The following is a 26,186-nucleotide window of genomic DNA, read 5'->3' as shown; positions in this document are numbered from 1 at the left end:
GTATCCTTTCCTCCTCTGGCCTCCAGTTTCCTCCCGGAGCCCCCTACTGGCAGATCCTTGTATTTAGCATTCTCCAGAGAAATGGAGCCACTAGGATATATTTAATTTTGAAGGGATTTATCAAATTGGCTTAAGTGAACAGAGGCTGAATGTCCTAGAATGGCCATCTGCATGCAAGAAAGACAGGAAAACTGGCAGCTTCTCAGTCCAAGAAGCTGGAAGCTTCAGAAAAAGGGGGAAAAAAGGCTAATGATCCAGTCCCAATCTTGAAGCAGAAGGCCTGAAAAGCCCCTGAACCATCATTTCCAGGACTTATTCAGAGGCTGAAGAACCTGGATTTTGATGTCCATGTGTGACAGCAGCAGGAAAAAAAAAATGCACCAAGAAGGGCTGCGGGCACTCACGTGAGAGCATCTTCCTTGTTTTTCCATTCCATTCTCCGTGCCTATTGAATGGTGCCACCCACATTTCAGAACTAATCTTCCTCAGTCAATTTGCTTACCCGCAGGCCAAGTGCCTCTGGACCCCCCCCCCCCAATAGAGTAAATGTCTGTAGAGCTTCATCCCCAGCATCAGAAAGCTCATTAAACAAGGGTTGGAGCCAAGCATAGTGGCACATGCTTGTAATCCCAGCATTTGAGAGGCTGAGGCAGGAGGATCACAGTTCACGGACAACCTCAGCTACTTAGTAAGGCCCTTTTGCAACTTGATGAGACCCTGCTTCAAAATAAAGAATAAAAAATAGGGCTGGGGGTGCAGTTCAGAGGTAGAATGCCACTGGGTTCCATCCCCAGTACTGTAAAAATAAATAAATAATAAATAAATAAATAAATAAATAAATACATGCATACATACATCCAGGCATACATACATATATACGTACATACATAAACAAGGGTTGGGTAGAAACCAGAGAATGGCCAAACCAGTGGCACACGAAATATGCCTTAGCAGAAACTAAAGAATCTTCCTGGTCTTTTCCAACACCAAGGATTAAAAAGTCAAAGGGGTCTTAGAACATCAATGTTCAAACCCTAGTCTCCCTCCAGTCTAGTACTTTAGTGCATATATTTTCACCCACTCTGAGGTATCTCTTGACTCTTTTTCAGGTAGACTCTTGCTACCTGGGCTGCTTTCTAACTCTTCATGCTGGGAGGAGCCAGACATGCATGGAGGTACTGCAGCTGTAGTCTCTGCTGTCCGAAATGTTACACATTAAGAAAAAAATGGTTCTAAGACTCTTGGTTGAGTTTTAAATAACATAGACATAAATCTATATTTTAGCCATTTATATCACAAGCTGAACTTCTGAGCTTCACTTTCTATTACAGGATAAAAAACTTGATAATCTTTTACATAAAAATGTTTACATTGAATGCAGTATTAAAATGTATATTTCAAAAAACTATAAAATCAAGCCTATATTGTCCTTTTCCTGCAAGTGTATTTTTTATTCCTTCATTTTGTAAAAAGAGCATGTATATGTCTCCTCAGATGGAAGGGGGAAAGAGGAAAATTCTCTAATGTACATGATCTACATTCACAAACATCAAAGTCAATCACTAAGCCAAACAGGAGGGGCAGGGGATGGGGTGGGAACTGGAAAGGGCTAAATGAAATGAGTGATGTGTGCATGTATGCCCCTATCATCTAGTACTCCATTAAGATGTATAAATACAATGCACCAATAAAATAATTTAAAAAAAGAAAGGACAGAGCTTTATTCTTTTTTTTTTTTTTTTTTTTTTTGCGGGTCTGGGGGTGGAACCCAGGGGCATTTGACCTCCGAGATACACCCCCTGCCCTACTTTTTATTCTTTATTTTGAAACCGGGTCTCACTGAATTGCAGAGGGCCTCACTAAGTAGCTGAGGCTGTCCGCGAACCGCGATCCTCCGGTCTCAGCCTCCCGAATGCTGGGATTACAAGCATGCGCCACCACACCAGACTAGCTTTATTCTAATATTTTTGGTGCCCTGATCCAGCTTCATGTTTGCTTGACTAACTATTAGGCCCATCATTAGATCATCAGCTAGAACTTTAAGCTATAGTTCAAAATCTTTTTTTTTTTTTTTTTTTTTTTTTTTTTTTATTTGGGGACTCGTGTGCTAACTGACCCACGTGAGATCTTTGCATGAGAGAGTCTGGGCTTCAGTTGTGTCCTCTGCTGTCAGCCTCTTCATAAGTGGTCGGGCTCCTGTGTTTTGTGGTGGTGGAATCTTCTGGGTGGTCTGCCAAAGGAAATCTTGGTAAAACTGCACTCATGTAGTCCGGAAGTCACAAAGGCATGGGAGTCTGAGGCTACGGTCCATTGCAAAGGGACAAAGTAATAATGTGATTGTGAAACACAGACCAAAAAAGTATTTTCAACCACTGATGTCTCTTGGAAACCAAATGGCATCTATTGCTGGAAGCTCATATCCAGTCCACAAACCTCAATAAACAGAAAACCTATTTTTTCAATTAGGACACGAAATCTCCATATCTTCCTTTTGTCTACCTAACTAACTTCAGCAGCTCTTCACTTTAGAAGCTGAGGAGGTTTGTGTTTAGTATATGAAGCCAATCTTCTACAAAATTAGCCCAAAGCATGTAATCAGCTCACATACATTGTTTATCTATTTGTCTCTCTACTTAACAACAATTACATAATAGATGAATTGAAATATAGTTCCTTTGGGGAGGCAATAATTACTACTTAGTCAAAGTAAGTGGTTGTTTCAAAAGATAATTTGTATTACAGATGTAAAAAAAAAGTGTGTTGCCTTTTTTTTTAATACTAGGGGCAAATTTCTAGAAATTTTCCAGTGTAAATTATGTTACGTGGGACAAGTATCAGACTAGCATGTGTGATATTGCCACATATATATATCTTTTCTCTTTGTTTTTAAGAATACAGTAAGCAGCTACTGAAAACAGAATAGCTTAATTTTTTTAAAATAAGAGGTACCTGCAAATCATAGCACCAAGGCTTAATGTATTAGCAATAAAGATGACACCTCATTCATTACAGTCATTTCAGTCCTTTTTGATACAGCATTAAATACAGAGATGGGATTCAAGCCATTTGAATTCAAATGCTTCATGATTTTACGCTTAGCAGTGCATGCTCATAATACCAGTACTTGGAAAATTGAGACGGGAGGATCTCAGATTCCAGGACACCCTTGGCAATTTAGCGAGATTTTGTTTCAAAATAAAAATAAGCTGGGCATGGTGGCACACACTTATAATCCCAGTACTTAGGAAGTTGAGATAGGAGGATCACAGGTTCACGACCAGCCTCAGCATCTTATTGAAGCCCTCAGAAACTTAGTGAGACCCTGTTTCAAAATAAAGAATAAAAAGTAGGTCTGAGGGTGTAGCTAGGATATAGAATGCCCCTAGGTTTAATCCCCAGTACTGAAAAAAAAAAGACCATTCTACCAAAAGTGATCTATAGAAGCAATGCAATCCCTATCAAAATAACAATGTCATTCTTCATAGGGCTAAACAAGTGAGATGGCATCAAACTAGAACGTTTCTGCTCATCAAAGGAAATCATCAAGAATCTAAAGAGAAAGCCTACAGAATGGGAGAAATCTTTACCTGCTACCGTCTGATAGAGGGCTAACATACAGAATATGCAAAGAGCCCAAAAGACTCTACAATAGCAAAACAAACAACCCAATCAAGAAATGGGCAATTGAATTGAATAGACACTTTACAAAACAAGACATACAAATGGCCTATAGATATATGAAAAAATGTTCAACATCATTAGCCATCAGGGAGATGCAAATCAAAACTACACTGAGATTCCGTCTAACCCCAGTCAGAGTGGCAAGCATAAAGAAATCAAATAACAACAAATGCTGGTGAGGATGTGGGGAAATAGGAACTCCTTTACACTGGTGGTGGGAGAACAAACTAGTTCAGCCACTATGAAGATCAGTGAGGAGATTACTTAGAAAACTAAGAATGAATCCACCATATGATCCAGCTATACCACTCCTGGGTGTCATTACAAAGAAGTTGAAACCAGAAAACTATAGTACATGCATAACAGTACAATTCACAATAGCCAAACTATGAACCAGCCTAGGTGTCCATCAACAGATGAAGGGATTACAAAATTATGGGGAATACACACAATGGAATTCTACTTAGCAATAAAGAAGAACAAAATTACATCATTTGCAAGAAAATGGACAGACCTGGAGAACATTATGTTAAGTGAGATCAGCCAAGCACAGAAAGAGAAGAGACATATGTTTTCTCTAATATATGTGAGCTAGGGAGTATTTGAAAACCAGAGGGACTCCAGATAATGGAGGAGACCCTCAGTGGAGCCAGGGAGGAAGTGTAGGAGAGGAGGGAATTTGAGATCCATTAATGGAAATACTACCATCGACTATGTGTATACATGTGAATATACCATTGTCAATCTGGGCACTTGGTATTGGGAGGGAGAGAAATGGGAAGGCGGGGGGAGCTGTACTATGTGCATGTATGCCATTGCCAACATGATTTACAATATGATGGGACACTATAGTGAGCCAATAAAGGCAAAAATAAATAAATAAGTAAATAAATAAATACATGTAAAACAGGGCTAGGGATATAGCTTGGACATAGAATGCCCTCGTGTTAAATCCCTAGTATCAAAATAAAATAAAGTAAAATTGTTTGTGGTACATGAAATGCTTATTTTTAGAAAGAATCTGGCTTTAAAAATGAATTTTCATCTTGTACTCCATTAAGATGTATGACTGCAATGCACCAATAACAAAAATGAATTTCTGAACCACATGATCTCTAAGAATTTTTCCAGGCCCCAACTTTATATAAGTGCTCATGCACCATCACTAATATGTACTTCTATGTGTCTCTGATGTAAAATTATCTTGCTAAGATTATGACTATTTTATAAAGTATGTGATAGTCCCTAAGAGGCTTTAATAGTTTACTAAATAAACCGTCCAGTAACCAAATTTACATTTACTCGGTAAATTTGCCAGAAAGATAACTTTACTATTTATAGTATGTCATAGTTCCTGTTTCTACTCAATCACAGCTTATTACAAAATGTAACTCAGAGTCATTTGTATGTGGTGCCAGAATCCGTGGAATACCATTGTGCAGGACTAATACTTGTAACCTCTGCCAGACTTTGGAAATCGATGTTCATTTCACACCACGCCCCCTCCCCCCAGTCCTGCTCCACAAATACCCATTCCAGGAGGGATGACCCCTTTTAATTCCTTAATATAGGCCACAGTTCCCTCTGATTTATAGAAGACCAGTAGTCTATTTATAAAATATGTATCTGCAAGATGCAGTTTATGAGAAACTTGGCTTTGGGGACACATTAATTCTAACTGCAGATGCAACCTTCATGTTTTAGAATATAACCCTGACAGCTGTAATTTCAGATTAAAGATTTTTCATTCACATTCCCATCTTGATTGCTCTGCATGGTCCTTATATTACCTTATTGTCAATAGCAAGTGTTCACCCTATTGGGAGTCATTTAATAACCAGCTGCCATTTAAAGTGTAGACAGAACATTTGTCTCAGCTAGGCCATCTCAAGTAGCGCTCCTCCACACACGGAGCTGGGACCTCCTCAAGAAAAACAGCAGCTGGCCCGCACTGTTGTCCCAACCTCTCCCTCTCTGCAGTGGCTAGTTAAAATAAACACGGACACTCTAGGTGAAATTTCTAAATGCATTTGTGAGTTTGTTATTTTAGTAACCAAATCATTCCCTCCGTTGGTGCCAATCCCTTTCCCCCTCGACCCCCACCCGCTTCATGGCTTGGCTTTTATTCTTTCCGAGTTCTACAAATGTAGATTTCTCTTCAAGTCACTTATGTTGGTTACTTAGAATAGAGTAACATGAAAATTGTAGGTTTAGTGGATATCCTAAAACATCTGTGTTTCTGGAAGGCTGATACATCAGTTTGTGTAGATTATGTTTGTAAGTGATCAGATTGTAATTAACGATAATATTAACTATAAAAGTAAGACAATCTTCCAGAAATAGAATTTTACAAATCCTGGTTTGTCTATACAATCTCTGAGAGCCACAGTTGATATATGAAAATGCATTCATGATTGGTAATGCTTTTATTTAATGTCTCCCTTTAAATTTCCTTAACTTGACAGCTGGGGATTAGCTGCTACAGCAGGCAGTGGTAAAAGGAAATAAAAATGAAAAGTAAAAGAAGGTTTAAAAAAATGGACTCTTTCATGGCTAATTAAACCAGAATACAAATCAATCATTGGAAATAAGTGATGAATTTATTATGCTTGTAAGCTTACTGTACCCTGTAGTGTTTGCCATACGCTAAAATTACAATTCCCATCAGCTTATAGGGTAATCGCTTACCTAAGCTTTATCTTTATCTATCATATTGATTTGAGACTCTTAGGCAAGGAATGGAAGGCCGCTGGTCAAAATCAGAGTGGAGTTAAAATGTGTCAGCTAAGAAACGTGGAAACCTCTGCCCAGGAGACTAAAACTTTTATTTTTTTTCTCATTTCATTTCTACTGCTATCAAAGTTTTTTGACCTAACTCTCAAAACGAATTTAATCCTCACAAATGGTGAAGGGCGGGGAATGGCTTTTGGAGAAGATACGTGGTGATTTTCCATTGATCATGTCACATTTACCTGTTCCCTTGCTTACTGTGGAGTTAAGGGTTAGGGTTCAGGTGGCATCAGCAGCAGTTATTAGAAAAGCATTGCAATGTTAGGCGTGTGTCACAGTCTTAAAACAGTAAATTAAACTTCTTTATCTGATTATTTTCTGATATTTCGTTTTTCAGTTAGCCACCTCGATGTGTAATATGTTCTATGGGTAGACGATAATAAACTTTTCCTTTAAGCCAGGCATGCTTTTAACATAATTTCAGGGTTTTTTATTTTTGCAAATGTCACAAGCATGTTGTGAGGATCCCCCAGACCTCTAAACTGGCTCTTGAGTTTCCCACTGAAAGGGATAGCAAACAATATTTACAAAATAGAAATGTGTTAACTAACTCTCACTAATGTTTTCTTTTGTATTGGGATTGTGCCAAGGAGTGTTCTACTTCTGAACAACACTCCCAGCCCTTTTTACTTTTTATTTTGAAACAGAACTCACTAAGTTATCAGGCACTGGCCTCAAACCTGTGATCCTTCTGCCTCAGTTTCCTCATTCATCATTTATATTTCTCTAGATGTATATAAATGTCTAAAAATTTTCACAAAATAAGGATCATATATCTTTTTAAAGATATAAGATGTAAGGATGTGGCTGACTAAAGCCTAATGAATGGCAGACAATCCCAGAATTTGAGAACCTCCCTTTGTAAAACAAAATTACTGACTTCTTTTATGCACCCTTTTGCCAGGGTAGGGTTTACAAACTGACTTCTATAAGAAAATATGATTTCTTCTCTAGGGATGATGCTGAACTAAGCAACTGAACTCTCAGCCCTGTGAGGTACTGAGCTCTCTTCCATCCAGCTTGGTGACCTGGCCACAGAGGCCACTAGGGCTCTTCTTGGCTGTCTTCACACACCTCATATATTAGCCACTCCCAGAGCAAAAGAGCATCATCCAAAATGTGGCTCAGCTCTCCTGTGTGTCATTATCTGAGGGCAGCAATAAAGAATTAGGCCAGCTGCATCCACTGGAAGGAAGGGCCTATGGCCTGAAACATCTGTACTCCAGTGCAAGGCTAGAGGAATAATAAATGGAGATGTCTCTCCTTTAAATTGGAAAAGAGATCCCATGACTAATCATGCCTAGGAGAGCTCTGCTATTATAATTTAGGGGAAAAAAGTAGTACAGCATCTTAGTTTTCTGCCTCTGTACTTCAATGCTTACCTGAAGACTTTCAATACAATCCAGAAAGCATTTGTTTGAAAAAAGTTTATGATTATTTACCTTCAAAAATTTCCTTGTTTATGAAAATAGATAAAGAAAACAAGTCACTATTGAAAATTGTAAAACAGAGAGGGTGCAGGATGGAAAAATCCTAGAAAAAGGCCAACTTAAGACATCTAAAGGAAATAAAAAATTCAGAAGGTCCAGGCCTGCTGGATAAGGGCAGCTCTCTATTTACTCTAAACAGTACGGAGACCTCTGGAGGCTAATGGGGTTGTTGATTGGTGTTTACTCCTCACAGCAGGATCTGGTTTCTGATAATCTAGGACTCCTGTGTATTGATGAGTGTGGGCTGGTGGGGTAGTAGTGGAGCACACTTAAAGGTAGGAGCAGAGTTTTGTAAGCTCTCCATGGCTAGATTGAGCTCAAAGACTTTGTTTATTTAGAATTCCTCCCAAGTCCTCTAAGGTCCGAGAAAGGGCTGCAGAAGTCAGATACCCCAATGTCTTGTGTATCTTTGTTGGAATCTCTGGATGGTCAAAGACTACAGAAGAAATCTACGACATTTTTTAAAGGAGCCTAGGACATTTCATCTAATATTTGTTTCCTTCTATGCAGAGCCATTTGTTAGCACAAAATTTAAACAGAAAATATTTCAACCTGAACATGGACAAGGAAAATTACTAATATTTGCTCTAATAGCACTTTCTTTTTTTCCTCCAAGGAAGAAACAAAGATAATCCATGTTTTAATAAGATTTTAATTTTCTTTGTTTTCATGAGCTTTGCAGGTTTTTAGGTAAAAGCAGATTCAAAGACTATTTTGACAAGTTCTGCCATAACAACTGGAGCATAGTTATGAGTAAGCTCCCCTGAGAAATGTTCTTCTCAGTGTTGGTGGCTCTGGAGGAGAAATGTGACAGTGTTTCACACCGATGGTGAAACATGCAGAAACATGGAGACCGTGTATGCAATAATGGCTTTGTATAAACTCTGGCAATGTGCAAACCAGAGCGAATGAGACTACCTGGTAGTTATTTGATCTTGTCAGAATTGTTTCATTCCTGCTTCCAAATAAATTTCCACAATTCTGGCCAGGCGTGGTAATCCCAGCATTTGGGAGGCTGAGACAGGAGAATCTGGGTTCGCGGACAGCCTCAGCTACTGAGTGAGGTCCTGTGCAACTCAGTGAGACCCTGTTTCAAAATAAAGAATAAAAACAAAATAGGGCTGGGGCTGTAGCTTGGAGGTAGAATGCCCTTGGGTTCCATCCCCAGTACTGTCAAATTAATTAATTAATTAATTAATTAAAAATTTCTACAATTCTGCTTCCCCACTAAAAGAAACAAGACATTGCTTCCATATATTACATTAGGTTTTGGTGAGGATTACAGTATTACAGTTCGGTTGAAAGGCAAAAGTTGAAAACACACTGATCTGATAAAATTTCAGTAGCTTCAACACATATTTTAAGTTTACTGTGGCTTAGAGAAAGTTGTCTCACATTTTTTATCATTTCACTATTATATCTTTATCATTCATCATTAATATCTATAGTGACCTCCACAATTTTAATTCTCTTCCAGAATCTGTGTTTAAAAAATGTTATAGTTTAGTTGGATGTGGTGGTGCACACTTGTAATCCCAGTGTTTGGGAGGCTGAGACAGGAGGATCATGGTTCAAGGACAGCCTCAGCTACTACTTAGTGAGTCCCTTTGCAACTCAGTAAGACTCTGTTTCAAAAATAAAAAAAAAATAAAAATAGGGCTGGGGGTATAGTTTGGAGGTAGAATGCCCCTGGGTTCTATCCCCAGTACTGAGGAAATAAATGTTATAGCTTAAAAGGTGTTATATAAGCAGTATGAGAATTAAAACATGTATCCCAATCTGTTTCTATTTCATCCCAGATTGATGTTTTATGACTTTAAATCACATGTGTCAGCATTCCTTCTTAGCCATTTTTAGTTTGTTTTGCATTGACAGAAATAGACAAAGACAAACCAACATTAAAAAAACAAATTTGCTGATAGTGTAAGAACATGTAAGTCTCATATCTATTAATCCCATCAAGAAGTATTTAAATCTGGTTGGAATGGTATGTACCTGTAATCCAAGTACTTGGGAGGCTGGCACAGGAGGATTGCAGGTTCAAGGCCAGCCTCAGGAATTTAGTGAGAACCTGTTTCAAATTAAAAAAATAAAAAGGGCTGAAAGTATAGCCCAGAGGTAGATTGCCCCTGGATTCAATTCCCAGTACCAAAAGTGTTACGGATTGGGAGAATATGGTTTTGGGGAAACTGTTCCCAGGGACTCCTGTTAGGGTCCCGGACACAATTTCCCTCAAACCACAACAAAACCCAAAACGACCAAAACCAGAAAATTACCGCATAGCTTGGACAGTTGCTGAAGATTTAAAGAAGTTTATTAAAAGAAAGAAACACACGGGATAGGTACAGCTTCATACCAGACTGTTATGGAGGGGTGACTCGAATGAATACACCAAAGGGATCACACATGGACTCTTTTATACCCATGACCTCCATCTTGTTCATGTAATCCTGATGTAGTAAACATCCCTGTAAGGTACCTCCCCTTAACCCTGTAAGGTACCTCCCCCAGCAAGGTGTGGCAAGGCGTCTCCTTTCATGAAGGGCAAGGTCAAACCCTGCTCCATCCTACCTAGATCATCTTGTAGATCTGTCTTTAGATAGAGAAAGGCCTAGTTCTCCTCTCCTAATGACTTGTTAATTACTTTTAGCTAGGTTAATTTACATTGGAATAGTTGCCTGCTTTTAGGCAGAAACCAAGTCCTTGCACAGATTTGCCCCTCACCCAATTTTTGAAATACATTAATAATCATAGCTTTCTCAAATCTTCCTAGGCCATTCCCAATACTGGTACATTAAGGAAAAAAAAAAAAAAAAACCTGTGTCTAATGAGTACTTACCATACACCTAGTATTGTGAAAGATACCATACAGGATATGAAAAATAGAATATTCTGAATTCTTCAAAGAAATGACAATTACATATGCTGGGTCAGACATGACACATAGGAAACACTTTCATAATACAGATAAACACAGACATGTGTGTTAGATTGTGCAGGTGAGCTGATGAGCAAGAAAGAAATTCAGTGGTGCATGTAGGCTAAAGGAGAAGTTGTTTGGAACAAAGTAGAGTTTAAAATGAACTTGAAAGGAAGTCCTGAAATTAGATGGAAAGCAGAGGGAGAGACAAAGTTTGGATCACACACAGTTTGTGACCAGAGGTCATGAGGGGGAAGAAGAGCTAGCTTCAAGGAAACACGTTTGGATAGCTACAAGGATTGAAGCCTAAAACAGAATTTTGATTCCATGTGAGAGCAAGCGATTGGTGGCTTTCAGGCAGAGAAGCAAAATTGCCTAAAATACACAGAATAATTTGAATAAAAAAAAAATCTCAGGGCAGTGAAAACAAAGGCTCTAGCAAGGATGGGTAATGGAGACTGAGAAAAAAAAGTGATGACATTAACTTTTTTTTTTTTTTTTGATGGTACTGGGGCTCCTGGAAGCCCTTCTACCGCTGGGCGACACTCCCAGACCTATTTTTTATATCGAGACTGGCTCCGAACCAGCGAGATCCTCCTGTCTCCACCTCCCAAGTGCGGGGATTACAAGCATGCGCCACCACGCTCAGCTAACTTTTTATTTAATATGAATTATATTTGTGCCAGTATTGGGAATGACCTAGGAAGATTTTGGAAAGCTCTGATTATTAATATATTTCAAAAGAAAATAATTGATATATTTCAAAATAGTTGTGTCAAAATGGTGGCAGACATGGGTAAAGAAAGGACTTGATTTCTGCCTAAAACAGGCAGCTATTCCAATGTAAATTAACCTAGCTCAAAGTAATTAACCAGTCAATAGGAAAGGAGAACTAGGCCTGTGTCTATCTAAAGACAGATCTTAAGAGAGGAGAACTAGGCCTTTCTCTAAAGAGATCTACATGATTGGATAAGCTAGCTAAGATGATAGGAGGGGTCGACCTTCATGAAAGGAGATACCTCACCACACTTTGCTAGGGAAGGTACCTTACAGGGTTAAGGGGAGGTACCTTACAGGTACGTTTACTACGTCAGGATTACGTGAACAAGATGGAGGTCATGGGTATAAAAGGCTGAGTCCACGTGTAAGCCCTTTGGTGTATTCATTTCGAGTCACCCCCCCCCCATGCTACTTTGGCATGGGGCTGTATTTCTATTCTCTGTATTTCTATCTTTCTAATAAACTTCTTTAAATCCTCAGCAACTGTCCAAGCTATTAATATTTATTCTTAGCTTAGGACAAGAATCCACAGTTTTTCTTCTGTTTGGGGTAGTTTTGGGGTTTTGTTATGGGTTGGGGGAAAGTGTGTCCGGAACCCTCGCAGGAGTTCCCGGGGAACGGTTTCTTCAAACCATATTCTCCCAATCCGTAACAATATTCATGTTAGACATTGTAAATGATTTTGTCCTTCTGTAGTTTTTTCTCTTGAAGGGTTTTTAAATAATATTCCCAAGCTACATTAATGTTTTTCTCTTAAGAAGTTTTATATTTGTTACAATAATATATATATATATATATATATATATATATGAACTTTTAAATAAATATTGAATCAATAAAAAATTAAATCATGTAACTGTTTATTGAAATCATTATATTAGCATACAATATATTAGTTACTTCTATACTCATATTTCTGCTGATGTCAAGATAGCATCATACAATACCCTTAATGTATAATTTTTTTTTTTTTTGGTAGTACTGGGGATGGAACCTATTTTATATTTTATTTGGAAACAGAGTCTTGTCAAGTTGCTGAGAGCCTCACTAAGTAGCTGAGGCTGGCTTTGCACCTACGCGATTCTCCCGTCTTGGCCTCCTAAGCACGAGGATTATAAGCGTGGGCCACCACGCCCAGTGATAATGTATACTTTTCTGTTTCAAACAAATATATAATAAACTTTTTTCCTATGGCATCAGGGGAGAGGCACAGGCAGATACTGGGCTTAGCTCATTACACTTATCCACAGTTCATCAGGGTCTTCACTGATGTGATTGGCTGCCTAGCACTGTGCTTTCCCACTTTGTTTACGTTTCTGTCAGGAGTAGCCACTCACATCAAGGGAGGGACCAGTGATGCTCCTAGAGGTGCGTCCTCCCTTTCCTTCTTAGGGTGGAGTAACAATATCCTCACCCAAAAATAAGCCTCCACATTTGCAAAGGAGCTGTTTTGCTAATGAAGTACTCTGCTTTCTTGATTTAGTGGGGCTGGAGCCAAGTACATTATTAACAATAACAAATCTGGCAGTGGAGGGAATGAGATGGGAACCCCTGGAGGTTGGAGGGTTTTTTTTTTGAAACGTAGGATATTAAGACAAGATGAGCATATGCTCTTGCAAGATACTCAACAATTCTCAAATCATTTAAGAATTTGAGTAAAGGGAGGAAATAAAGCAGGAAAGGAGAACTGAAGAACAAACTGTTCTAAAATAATTCATTGTATACAAGTTACATGTTCTTGCTTTGCATGCTATTTTAATAGACAAATTCATTCCACATCAAGCATTTCCATTATCTACGTTTGGTAGCCCAACAGCTATTGAAACCAAAATAGCCTCTGACAATCAGAAAATATTTAAAAAATTTCTTTGTACTGATTTTTTTTTTACTGAGCAATATAAACTGTTGTTTTCCTGCCAAATTATCATGTCCTTATATTAGAGAATAAAAGTTAATTTTTATTGGGTATTTATTACATGACAGACAGGTGCAAAATATTTTATGGGGCGTTATCTCATTTACACTTAATGTCATGGAACTTTTCTTTGAGACATGTTTTGGCATTGATGCCCTTACTATTTGCATTAGAGTATTAAAGAATTATGGCATGCATAGCCTTGGAAACCTTATTTGGAAATGGATGTTTCCTTGGGTCTATTTTACCTGTCTACACCTGGATATATAGGCTATGGTAATTAATTTCTACTGAACTCTAAGGAATGTTATAACAGCATTTAAAACCTTTAATATGAGCTTATGTTATTGCCATTTAAAGATAAACATAAAACATGTCTATGATATTACCGTTATTTTTCTCTAATGAAAAATTAAAATACACATACATGACTCATCTGCAAATAGAATTAGACAACTTAATAGAAACTATGTTGCATTTGACTCTATAAAAAGAAATTTTCACCAAACTCTAAATAAATGCCTTTGTGTTTGAGCAATTGAGTGATCAAACTGTCTTCCTCCTCCTCCATTCAGCTGCGTTTCCTTTCCCATGGAAGTGTTCCCTTGCCCTGGCAGAAAATTTGGCTGTAAAAGATGTGCGTGCAAATGTCCACAGGTGTTGAGCCTATAGCATAACGTCGGGCACGCAAATGAACAACACAGGAGCTTAGTAAACTACTCGTGCATCTGCAAATAATTGCCATGGTGACTAACACAGGGCCAGCAGGGGTTTGTACTCCCCACCCCTGTATATGCCACTCTTAACTTGTTCCAGATTTATATGCTAAGCTGCACCCCAAATTTCCAAAGGTACAGACAAGAATAAGGTTTTCACCTGTAGAATATTTTATATAAAACAGCCTCTAAAAATGATAAACAACATAGATCCTTGACAGAATTTTTCATATATGCCTTAACCACAGCAAAATATTCTTGCAACCTCTGTACAATTAGTCTTTAAAAGACAATGCATTCTATGATTCAAGTCTCCTTCAGTAAAGATCAACATGCTAGACTTTTTTTTAGAATTTAGGGAGCAGCATAAAACCAAAGTTTGCTTTTAAAAAGTATAGCTATGTTTCATCTTATTGGGTAAAAATATTATTTTTCCTAGCCCTTTTTCCAGGTCTAACAGTAAGCTCAGTGTAATGTAGACAGATCGTATGTAATGTGGGCAGGTTACAGTTCTGGTCAATACAAAGTGATATATACATAATTGGATACATAATTGGATAACAAATCTATTCAGAAGACTGATAACACCATCCTATCAAGGGAACGGTTGTGTTCATATTTCTATCCAAGAATTCAGTCCAAAATTTTAAGGATGTTATGTTGATTTTCCTCATCCTCACTCCCAGTAGTTCAGATATCCACTGTTTATACAATCTTAGCTGTTCTTCTTCATTTCGCTCTTGTTCCTCTTAAAGGTATTCAAAATATTACTAGTTTTCCACTCCAATGGAAATCTTAGTGGTTCTCTCACTTGCTTTTGAGCCATAAAGGACCCTCTAAGATATTCCATAGAATAAAGGGGCATGAGACAATTTGAGGCTGTTACATCAAACATTATAGATGGAACATTTCTTGGCATTACATGGATTTTTTTATTGCAAGATGACTTGGAGTCTTTATTCTGTGTTTCACTGGGAACTGTGAGAGAGCTATAGAAAATTGTGTATAACTTCCCAGATCTTTGTATCCATAGCATCCTTTTCCTTTCTTTTCTTTTCTTTTCTTTTCTTTTCTTTTCTTTTCTTTTCTTTTCTTTTCTTTCCTTCTCTTTTCCTTTCTTTCTTTCTTTTTTTTTTGCTGAGGTCTTGGGCATAAATACATAGGAACCCACTCTTTGGGAAACAGACACCTGAAGGGTCAATATCCAAGACCCTCCTCTTCTGATATATAGTATTCTCCACATCCCCATCCTAATATGTTTTGTCAGTGCCAGCCTTGTCCTGTCTCTAATATATGCTGGAGTCAAGTTGAAATGCGTGCTATTTCTATGCCACATCAATGTTTTCTTATCTCAGTGTAAGTTCATGTTGTTCCTTTTGCTTATGGAACAACACATTTCCCCCTTTCTGCATGTAAAATTTAGTTCCTCTTCCAAGATCCAGTTCAATTTCTTCATCCCTAACAAGCACATAACATCCTTAAAATTTTGGACTTTTTTTTTTCCAAAGCAGAACTTTCCCCTTCTCTCCTGTTACCATTAAACATTTTTTCAAGCTTCTATGACTGAACTTACCACTGTAGGTTATTTATTTAGTTTTTCACATAAGTATTTTATTTTATTTTACAAAAAGAGCATGTTCATGACTTGGATTTCCAGTTAAATTTAAAGGTGAATATGGGAGCTAGTCTCTCCGGAGGTTCCTCTCCACCAGGAATCACACCTACAAGATTTTACTCCATTGAGTGAAGATTCTTCCCCTTGAGTCTGGTCTGGTGTTGCTACTAGTTTTTGATCACTTGACTTTCATGTAAAAGGTACTGCACAACTTTCAAGTTAGGCCACAGGAATGATCATCCTGAGGGAAGCTAGCCATCATCTAAGCTGGCTACTATGAGACCACTGTGCTTAGAGGGAGCATGGGCTGGTCATGGGGGAGAGATCCAGTCAGGAATCTGTTGTTCTAAACATTCCAGCTAAGGTACCAGACATATGAGAGATCTTATCTTGTAACTCCAGCCTAAACATGATCTGTCTACAACTGCAAATACAGTGACAGCTGCCCAGCCAAGTTCAGTCAGCTTGGAAGTAGAGTGAGGGCATTTGCTTTAGGACTAGTTTGGGGTAGAAGTTGAAAGAACCTTAAAGAGATATTAGTCTGTATTAGGAAAGGACTATTGATGCAGGACATTGTTTAATTAATTCTATGTCCATATATGAAGGTATCACTACCAATCTCACTAATGGGGAGTTAGGGGTTGGAGAGAAGCTGGATGGGTTATGGAAGGAAACACACCACATGCTGTGTGTACATATAGTTTTATCACTTTGAATCTCAATATGATATATAATTACGAGGCATTGATGAAAGTATAAAAATGTCAGCCAATTTCTTTCAGTTGTGCATCTTAAACAAAAAGAGGAAAAAAATGAAACAAAAAGAGGAATAAAAATACCTTTCAATTTTCAAGTTAAATATAGAGAAAACATTCCTAAGACAGATTTATAAAATAAAATTTTCTTATCTCCATGTTCCTCAACCAGCAAAAGATACAAAAGAAAAAATGCTCCAGTAATGATAAAAACTGGAGAGCTGTCTAAGGCCATACCACCCTGAGCGCGCCCATTACATTTCTTTAGGACTTACTTAATTGCTTTCATTAATGATTTGTAGTTTTCAGTGTACTGTTTATGTTTTATAATCCTTTACAAAGGTCAAAACTATTTTTAGCTTGCAGGCCTAACAAAGGTAAAATGTGGGTTAGATTTGGTCCTCCATGGGCCGTGGCTTGCTAAATCCTGAGGTAACCAAAAAGGCTTCTAAAACTACTAAGGACATGCTTCTTAAACCTCTATGGTAGAGTGAAACTACTAGAATAAAACAAAGAGGACATGCTTTGTGGCATTGGTCTGGGTAAGGATTGTTTGGATAAGACCTCAAAAGCATTGCCAACAAAAGCAAAAATAGACAAATGGGATTACATTAGACTAACAGACTTCTGCACCACCAAGAACTAGCACAATAAGGAGACAGACAGCCTACAGAATGGGAGAAAAATTTCCAAGCCATGTATTGGACAACTGGCTAATATCTACAGTATATAAGGAATTCAAACAATTTAGTAGCAGCAGAAAAGACACAAAATTTGATTTAGAAAATAAGCAAAAGACCTGAACAGACATTTCTCAAAAGAAGACATATAAATGATTAACAGGTCAGAAGACATAAAAAAATTTTTGAGTATCAATACTCATCAGAGAAATGCAAATCAAAAGGACAATGAAATATAACCTTATGGGTTTTAGAATGGTACAACAATAAAAACAAGTGCTGGTGTTAATGAGGAGAAAAGGAAACACTTATACACCATGGAAACATCAAGGAATGTAAATTATTATAGCCATTCCTGAAAACAGTATGGGAATTCCTCAAGTAATTAAAAATAGAACTATAGTATGATCCAGAAATCCGACTACTAGGTATTTACCAAAGGAAATGAAATCAATATGTCAAGAAGACATCTGCACTTCCGTGTTTACTGCAGCACTACTCAAAACAACTGAGCTATGGAATCATCCTAGGTGTCCATCAGTGGATAGATGAATGGATAAAGAAAATGTATTTATACACAATAGAATACTATTCATCCATGAAGAGAAATAAAATCTTGTCATTTGCAACAACATTGATGAACCTGAAGAACATTATGCCAAGTGAGAGAAACCATAACACAGAAAGACAAATACTGCATGATTCATTCTTGTGTGGGTGCTAAGAAGATTATTCTTACAGAAACAGAGCAGAATAGTGGTTTCCATAGGCTGGAGAGAGTAGGAAAGGGTCACCAACTAATACAAAGCTATAATTAGAAGAGTTGTCTTATATATGTTTGCCCATAGTACCTTGTCTTTCAGCCAAAGAAAAAGAAATTCTTGAAAAGATTTGTGATTTATGTCATTTGATGAATTAGACAAATTTGATCCATAGGAAGCCCATGTGCTTTTTATGGAAGTATAACAGCTTATACTAAAGAGAATGGATGTCATTCACAACAAAAAGATGCTTTGAGCCCCGAAATTTTCACAGATGGGAAGCTGACAGAAAAGCTCCTGACTTGCAATCATGGGCCATTGCTTATTAGAAGGAAGGTGACTCAGAGGGCAGAACCAAAAGCCCAGAGACTGGCACTAAAACACAGTAAGAACCGTGTCAGAAGCAGGGTCCTGATCAAGTAAATAGCCACATTTTTTAACTGTATTTCAGAATTTCAATAGGTTAGTTATATGTATATAATATATATATATATATTTATATATTATATAAATATATAATATATATATTATGTGCGTGTGTGTAATATATATATTACACACACACACACACACACACACACACACACACACACACGAGAATTGTGAGTTGTGTCCAGAAATGAACATTGGCCACAATTCTTTGTCATAACCCTCCTCAAGGACATTCATTCCAGTATTAAATCTATGTTGGGCCAGGCGTGGTAGTGCAGGCCTGCAACTCCAGTACTTGATGGACTGAGACAGGAGAATCACAGGCTCAAGGGCAGCCCCAGTATCATAGTGAGACTCTTGTTTCAAAATAAAAATTAAAAAGGGCTATCAGAAGTAGAATGTCCCTGGGTTTCAATCCCCAGCACAAAAACAAAACCATCACTACCACCACCACAACAAAAATAAATAAAAAATAAAAAACAACTCTTAATTCTCCATGGCCTACTTACTCAATAGAAAAGAGTAAAAGTGATTCCATTCACTTGACACTTAAATCTTAAGAAGGTGTAGCAGATCGGGCTTTCGTACTTTTGGGGAACAATGAATCTTCATATAAGAACCACTATTCAAGGAAGAGGAGGGACCTGGAACTATAGATAGGGAGACAGGCTCAGTTATCCTAGTGTCTAGGATCTTAATTAAGCATCCCCCCAAAACCTAGCCAAGTTCATATCTGAAGGCAATTGCCTGAGAGAGTCCATAGTGCATCAGAAAAAATGTTCATTTGAACTTGATCCACAGAATCATGAAAGATTATGAACCATTTTTTTCTGTAGGCCACTAAGATGGGAAGCAGAGTGTTACACAGTAATATACAGCCCAAACATTCAGGAAAACTTCTATTACCAAATAGGTAGGCATAATAATCGAGTTACATCAATAGTAGAAATGAAGCTACTGATTCTGTGAGAATGATTGCATGCTCATTGCAGATGGCATGACACAGGCACAGCAATGATGATTTAATACACATTGGCATCCAGAGTAGATAACAAGAAGCAGATTAAGCACAGATGTCTCAGGCAGTTCCATAAATTCCCCAGATCCATATCTCACAGAACCAATCAAAAGCTGGGTTACCTCTGGAGGCGCTGAGTAAGAGTCCTGAGCATTTAGATGAACATTTCTCCTGAAGTTAATAGTGACGGCAAGAATGGCGATTCTGTTGAAGAATATGGATTAGCACCAAAGCACCAAGAGAAAGAGAGGCTCGCTGTCAACATGCTTTCCTTAATACCTGATATGTTTATATCTTAGGAGCCCAGCAGCCTTACATTATGAAGTACGCTGATAATGCACCACTAAAAGTAGAAAAAATAAAAAAGAAGCTTAACAGTGGACTGTTATACCTCTCATAGACTTAGTTGATTATTTCTGCTGATATCAGCCAAAGAACAGCTGGATATACAAGTCAACTTGTACTCCTATCATATCCCCATGGGTTACATATCATATGGCTTTTTATGGAAGATGAATTTGATGGTACAGGCAGGGAGGCAGGCTCAACATTTCCTCACATAAACACATCTCCAAATCAATGTCGAAAGTCCCATATCTCCTCTCCTCCTCCTCCTCTTTTCCTTCTCCTTCTCTTCCTCCTCCTCTCCTCCTCCTCCTCCCCTCCTCTTCCTCCTCTCCTCCTCCTCTTCTTCCTCTTTTTCCTCTTCTTCCTTCTCCTCTTTTTTTTGAATCCTATTTCAGAGAGACAGCCTATTTCCTGAAGTGAGCAGTATTTAGAAACTCTTGCATTTGGTATAAATCTTGGAAGACCAGTCCACTCAGCAGAGTCTATGTGTAGACATCTCTTCCTCAGACAGACTGAGTCTCTGTCCACTTGCTTTGACAGGCTCATGGCAATACTGTCCCTGGTTTAGAAGTTTCTCTCCAAGTTACATACCCAGCCCCTTTGTAAAAAAATTAGTGTTGAAACAGAGTCTTGGTAAGTCTCTGAGGAAGATCTCCAATCTGCCATCCTCCTATCTCAGTCTCCTGAGTACTCATATTATAGGTGTCCACCACTGCACCCAACTTCTCATGAATTTCTTGATCAATGAAAATGACTGAGCACTTAGTCTGCTTTTGCTCGTAGACATTGCAGAAGTATGGGACAAAAGTAACGTCAGCCCAGTGGATAACAGAGCTGAGTTGGCATTTGAAGTAAACAGTGGAAGAAAGGGAGAAAGAAAATTAACCCTGGATTTATTTTTGTTGGCATTTTGTCATAATTGTGGAGAGCTGCTTTCTATTTTGCTATACTGTGAACTACTTAAGAACAACTTTGTCTTAGTCAATTTAGAATCCTTAGTATATATCAAAAGTAAGTGGTAAAAAACCTGGTAAATTATTTTAAAAGAGAGACAGTAGACTGTGACGGTTAAGAGCATGAACCCTGGAATCAGATGCCTGGGGTCAAATCCTTCCTCATTCTAGCTGTGTGATTTTGAACTGGTTATTTAGCATTCTGGGGCCTTTGTTTCTTCTCTTGTAAAATGGGAATTCCAAATTTATTTCTTGGGGTTATGAGAATTAATTAGATGCATATATGCAAATTACTTAGAAAAATGCCTGGTGCAAAATATGCACTATAAAATGCTACATATTATTAACACAAAGGAGACATATTTAGCATCAGAATTTTTATGCTTTTATTGGTGCATTATAGTCTCACATAATAATGTAGTTTATAGTGGTAGTGACATACATGCACGGCACTTGATGAGCCTCCCCTGACTTCCTCCTCCTTCCCCTCCCCCACACAAGATATTTGACATTGGTAATTTCACATATGTGCATAATTGCAGTGGAAGTGATTTCTTTATTGATCCTGGGGGATGTAGCTTGAAGTTAGAACAACCCCGTGTTCGTGTTCAATTCCCAGGGTCACAAAATATGATAGTCTCATGTATATACTTAAATCAACTTAATATTTTTAACACTATACATTTAAATAATTTGATTTTTTGTGGTACTGGGGTTTCTGGAAGCCTTTCTACTTCCGGGCTACACTTCCAGACCTATTTTTATATATTTTTTTTTTTATTTGGAAACAGGGTCTCTTAAGCAGCAAGACTGGCTTAGAACCTGCGCAATCCTACTGTCTCCGCCTCCCAAGTGCAAGGATTACAAGCGTGCAACACCATGCCCGGCTTAAATAATTTGATTTTTAGTAACATCCCTGAGGAATAAATTTATTACTTGAACAAGAAAAGGCTTTCCAAATGTTTAAATGGCTCTGAAATTCTAATAGATTTTAGAAATCAGTACTTTTTAAAGTACCTTTAAATAATGGGATTTTCTACTCTTCTTTTGAAAGATATATATCTTTAGAGATTTTGATTGGAAAATTGAGCTTCTAATTAGTGATTCTCCTATTGGTTTATATTAATTAGCATGTATTCCAGAAGCAGGCAATTAATCCTTGAAGTGTTAAAATGTAACTAAACATAAACTAGGATTGGTGGCCGGCACGTGTAATCCCAGTAATTGGAAGGCTCAGTCAGGAGGATGACAGGTTAGAGTTCAGCCTCAGCAATTTAGCAAGACCCTTAAGAACTTAGTCAGATCCTGTTTCCAAAATAAAAACAAGGGGTGTAGCTCAGAGGCACAATGCCCCTGTGATCAATCCCCATTGCCAAAAAAGTAACTAAACAAACAAAAAAAAACCTGTTATTTATAGGTGATAGAAAAAGTACTTCAATATTAGTGGGAAATTATGACAATTACTTCCCACTGTCTTGGTTCAGCTCTTTTGTTTTTTATTTTAATTTTATAGAAGAAAAGTTAAACAAATTGCAAAAGTTACTTATTCTTTTAAGTGGTCTGCCTGGTTCTGGGAAAACAACATTGTGTAGAATTCTTTGTGGTCAGAGTTGTGATGGCAGTATACTCAGCACTGATGACTATTTCCATTATAGAGATGGGTACAGGTGTAATGCTAATCAGCTTGGTAATGTCCATGACTGGAACCAGAACAGAGCAAAGCAAGCACTGATCAGGGACAATCTCTGGTTATAACAGACAACACTTAACATACAAGCTTGGGAAATGAAGCCTTATGTGGAAATGACCAAAGGAAGAGAATACAGAGTAGAGTTTCATGAACCTGAAACTTGGTGGAAATCTGATCCAGAAGAATTAGAAAAGAGGAATAAACACCGTGTGTCTCAAAAGAAGATTGCTTAGATGTTGGATTGTTATGATTTCAAATGTCCATCTCTATTGTAATGAGTCAGTGGAACTGACACAGGAAAGCACACAAGACCCCCTCCTCCACAGGTTCAGCTCTTTTAAGAGGCAATACTAGCTCACTTAATTCATTTTTAGGTAAAGTAACTTACAGTTTTGGACAAAATACCTTAAAATATATTATCACTTATGTTTTCTGGACTTCCATTAAATTCATATATCTTTTTACTTGTTTTTTTCTTTTTATAGCATCATTTTAATTGTTCTTTGCTACTTATTGAGGCAGTTAAATATAAAAAGGTTTAAAATAGGAGGATCATGTTATGCCTCCTTTTTCATCCACATGAAAATTCATTCATCCATGTTAAAATATTTTTCTACATATGCACAGGAACTTTAGGTTGATATAGGGAGTCAAAATTAGCAATCCAGAAATAAAGAATTATTTTTACTATTTATAAAGCACAATAAAACACTGAACATATGCCATCACTTTATATAATTTTGGATTGCTTAATTGCTAGTAATTAGTAATTATTTCAGTAAATGTTATTGGACAGAAAACAAGACACCAGGGTAAAATAGTCTTCTTAAGGTAGAAGCACAATATCCCCTTAGAGTCCCATGGTGATTTTGCTAAGGGGACTGCTCTCACAACACCATGGAGAACAATAGAACCCCTTGATTGCAACTTCATTTTCTTTAAAGAAAGGTGGCATATCTTTGGCACTGGGAAAAGAGCTTGCAATGAGTTATTTTTATAATACCAGATAATAGCTTGAAATCCAAGAGTTACTAAATGAACGCAAGGGACTAAGCTATCTTACTTTAATGTGGGAATGTGTGCATCTTTAAATCTTTGGCAGAAAAATAACTCTTAGGGGTTCTTTATAAGTTTTATCTCATAGTTTGCCCTGTGAATCGCTGTATTATCTCTTGGTGGTTTTTTGTTTTATACACCAGCGCTATAGTTCATGTTTACCAGTCACTTTCTAACATACTTTCTTTCCCTCATATAAGACAGGATGCCAGCTGAGGCTTACATCTGTGTGAGGACAACACTTGGGTTCCCCAGTATGAAACAGCAGTCTTGCTCAGAGACCTACTGCTTCTTGGCTACGCTGGGCACTTGACCCTGGGGGGCAATTCCTTTAGTTATTGATCCACCAAGAATGAAAGAGGAAAACCAATTCCTACTGTGTGTCTTCCACCTCTGTTTAATGTTTTGGCTCATCTTCTATAAACCTGAGGTCTTAAGGTAGACAGAAAAATTGTAAAATCATTATTTACAATATAAAACTATGCACATAAAATATATAGTACATACCATTTTATTATATTTAACTTTAAATTTTTTACATATTAATATTGAATTTATAAAAACATAAAAAGTAATGACTATAATAAAAATTGAGAACTGAGAATTCCAAATTTAAACATTTTTAATGGTCAGTAGCTGTCTTTAGAACATTTATTAAATTTAAGTTCAGATCGTTAAGCCTCAGTGTCTCAAATACTGTTAGTCTTTGAAAAAGATTTTACTACACAAACCAGATGGCCAATCCCTTCCAGTTTTTACATGTTTATCATGCTAGCATCTTTAAATCTATTTCTGCACAACAGATAAGAAAGAGTATTAGAAGAAAGCAAAGGATGAACTGTCTTTAGGTTATTTCCTTCTCATTTCTCTACCAGCTCTATAATTTACAAATGTCTCAGGAGCTCCCCATCACCAGGCCAGTTGTGAAGGGCATGTGCACACCTTTGTATTTAGGTCTCTGGTTTATTTATGCTTTGGTGCAGTGACTTGAAGTGTGACTTACACTGTGATGTTTGTCATGAGAGGAACATGCAACAACCGTAAAATTTCTGGTTTGACTGAAAATTTTTTATTGATGAGACAGGAAAAATTATATGTGATAGTACGGTATTATTAATGTTGTTTGGGTTCAGTTATTTTATTTTCATAGTACTTTCAGAAAGGAAATATAAAAATGGGCAATAAAATAATACTAAATTTTATTTCTATCTTCTGAGGCCTTTGAATGGCTCTAAAGCCAACATAACAATGAAAGAATATTTCAAAAATTTTTAAACTTATAAAAAGCTAATCTTAACTCCTAGACCGCTTTTCAACAATATTGTCATTACACATGCAAAATAGCTAAATTATGTGAAACTTGGGAGTCTCCTGGATCCCTACCAGAAAGATGGAATTTTGTCTATTACTCTTCTGTTTCTCAACCACATAATAACAATACTCATGTACTGACAGTAATCTCAATGTATATAAGCATTCTTGTGTTTGGCCTACGACATTGCTCCTGAGAATGCACATCTCACACAGACATGTATTATTTAGTATTTGTTATTCCATAGAAGAGACTCACCTCTTTCAGAAATGGAAAAAGTTCAGGAAAGAGGTCACACAGAGGTAGTTTATGCATCAATGACGGTCCTTTACCATCTTCATTTAGATTGTTTGTGAAATTATTGCTGTGTTGGTGGTGTAATAGACTCATACTTAATTAATAGGATGATCTAAGGTGTTCATGGCAGGTATGTCAGTAGGTCAGGGCAAGAGGAAATTACTAATCTTTGTAAGGTAGTGAAAACTTTTCAGACTATGGAGTAAGTTTTATTGGAGCCTATTTAAACGTGACATTCAGGTTATTAGCATTAGTTGACTCACTTTTTATACCTCTCAATTTTAACAGGAATGGACACAAGACAGGCATGAAGTCTCTTGATCAGATGGGAACCAAGAACATAATTTGGTCCTTATACCTCTGTTAGATTTGAAGTTATAGCAAGCTTACAGAGCATAAAAATAGGAACTTCTGCTTCCCCTAACTATATAAATAAGACAAACAGTTCTAGTCTTGAATTCCTAATTTTAATTAGCTTTATCATTTAAAATTCTTTATGTCTCCCTCATTGCTGTTGTTATTATAGATTTGGATGAATGTTATATGCTCATAGTTTTGATATCACAGATAAAGGTTATAAAAGTGGGAAATGATAAGAAAAATAGTCAATATGAATTTCACTAAAAGTTGTTGGAGAGTTTAGAAAAGAGAAGTACTCCAAATTCTATTAACAGAGAAATATGTTTAGGCACATGTGCACGTTTGTGTGTGTGTGTGTGTGTGTGTGTGTGTGTGTGTGTGTGTAATTTTGATTTGCTCATAGTTGGTTGAAGATAGATTGGCAGTAACAGCTGCCACCAAGTGTCAACAATCAAGTCCAATGAAGTGTGGCAACCCCCCAACTGTTTTCCATTCAAATGAGTTATGAGTTCTCACTGTTCAGAATCATTCTCCTTAAAAAAAAAAAAAAGTCATGAGTTGAGTTGTGAGAATTGGGGAATATCCACCTGGCGGGGAAATTTTCATGCTTTTGAAAA

At 37.3% G+C, this 26,186-nt stretch overlaps 1 pseudogene across 1 annotated transcript in view; it reads left to right on the top strand.

Moving 5' to 3' along the window:
- LOC308264016 (NEDD4-binding protein 2-like 2) overlaps positions 1-22,885 on the top strand; it is a 62,365-nt pseudogene extending 39,480 nt beyond the window's left edge. The window contains exons 2-3 of the transcript in view: positions 18,279-18,488; positions 22,368-22,885. The product of the transcript in view is annotated as an NEDD4-binding protein 2-like 2 (transcript). The remainder of the gene's footprint in view (positions 1-18,278; positions 18,489-22,367) is intronic.
- The last annotated feature ends 3,301 nt before the right edge of the window (positions 22,886-26,186 follow it).

Source organism: Muscardinus avellanarius (assembly GCF_963383645.1).
Source record: "Muscardinus avellanarius genome assembly, chromosome: 6".
Lineage (NCBI taxonomy): Eukaryota > Metazoa > Chordata > Mammalia > Rodentia > Gliridae > Muscardinus > Muscardinus avellanarius.
This window is presented reverse-complemented; position numbering and strand designations above follow the sequence as displayed.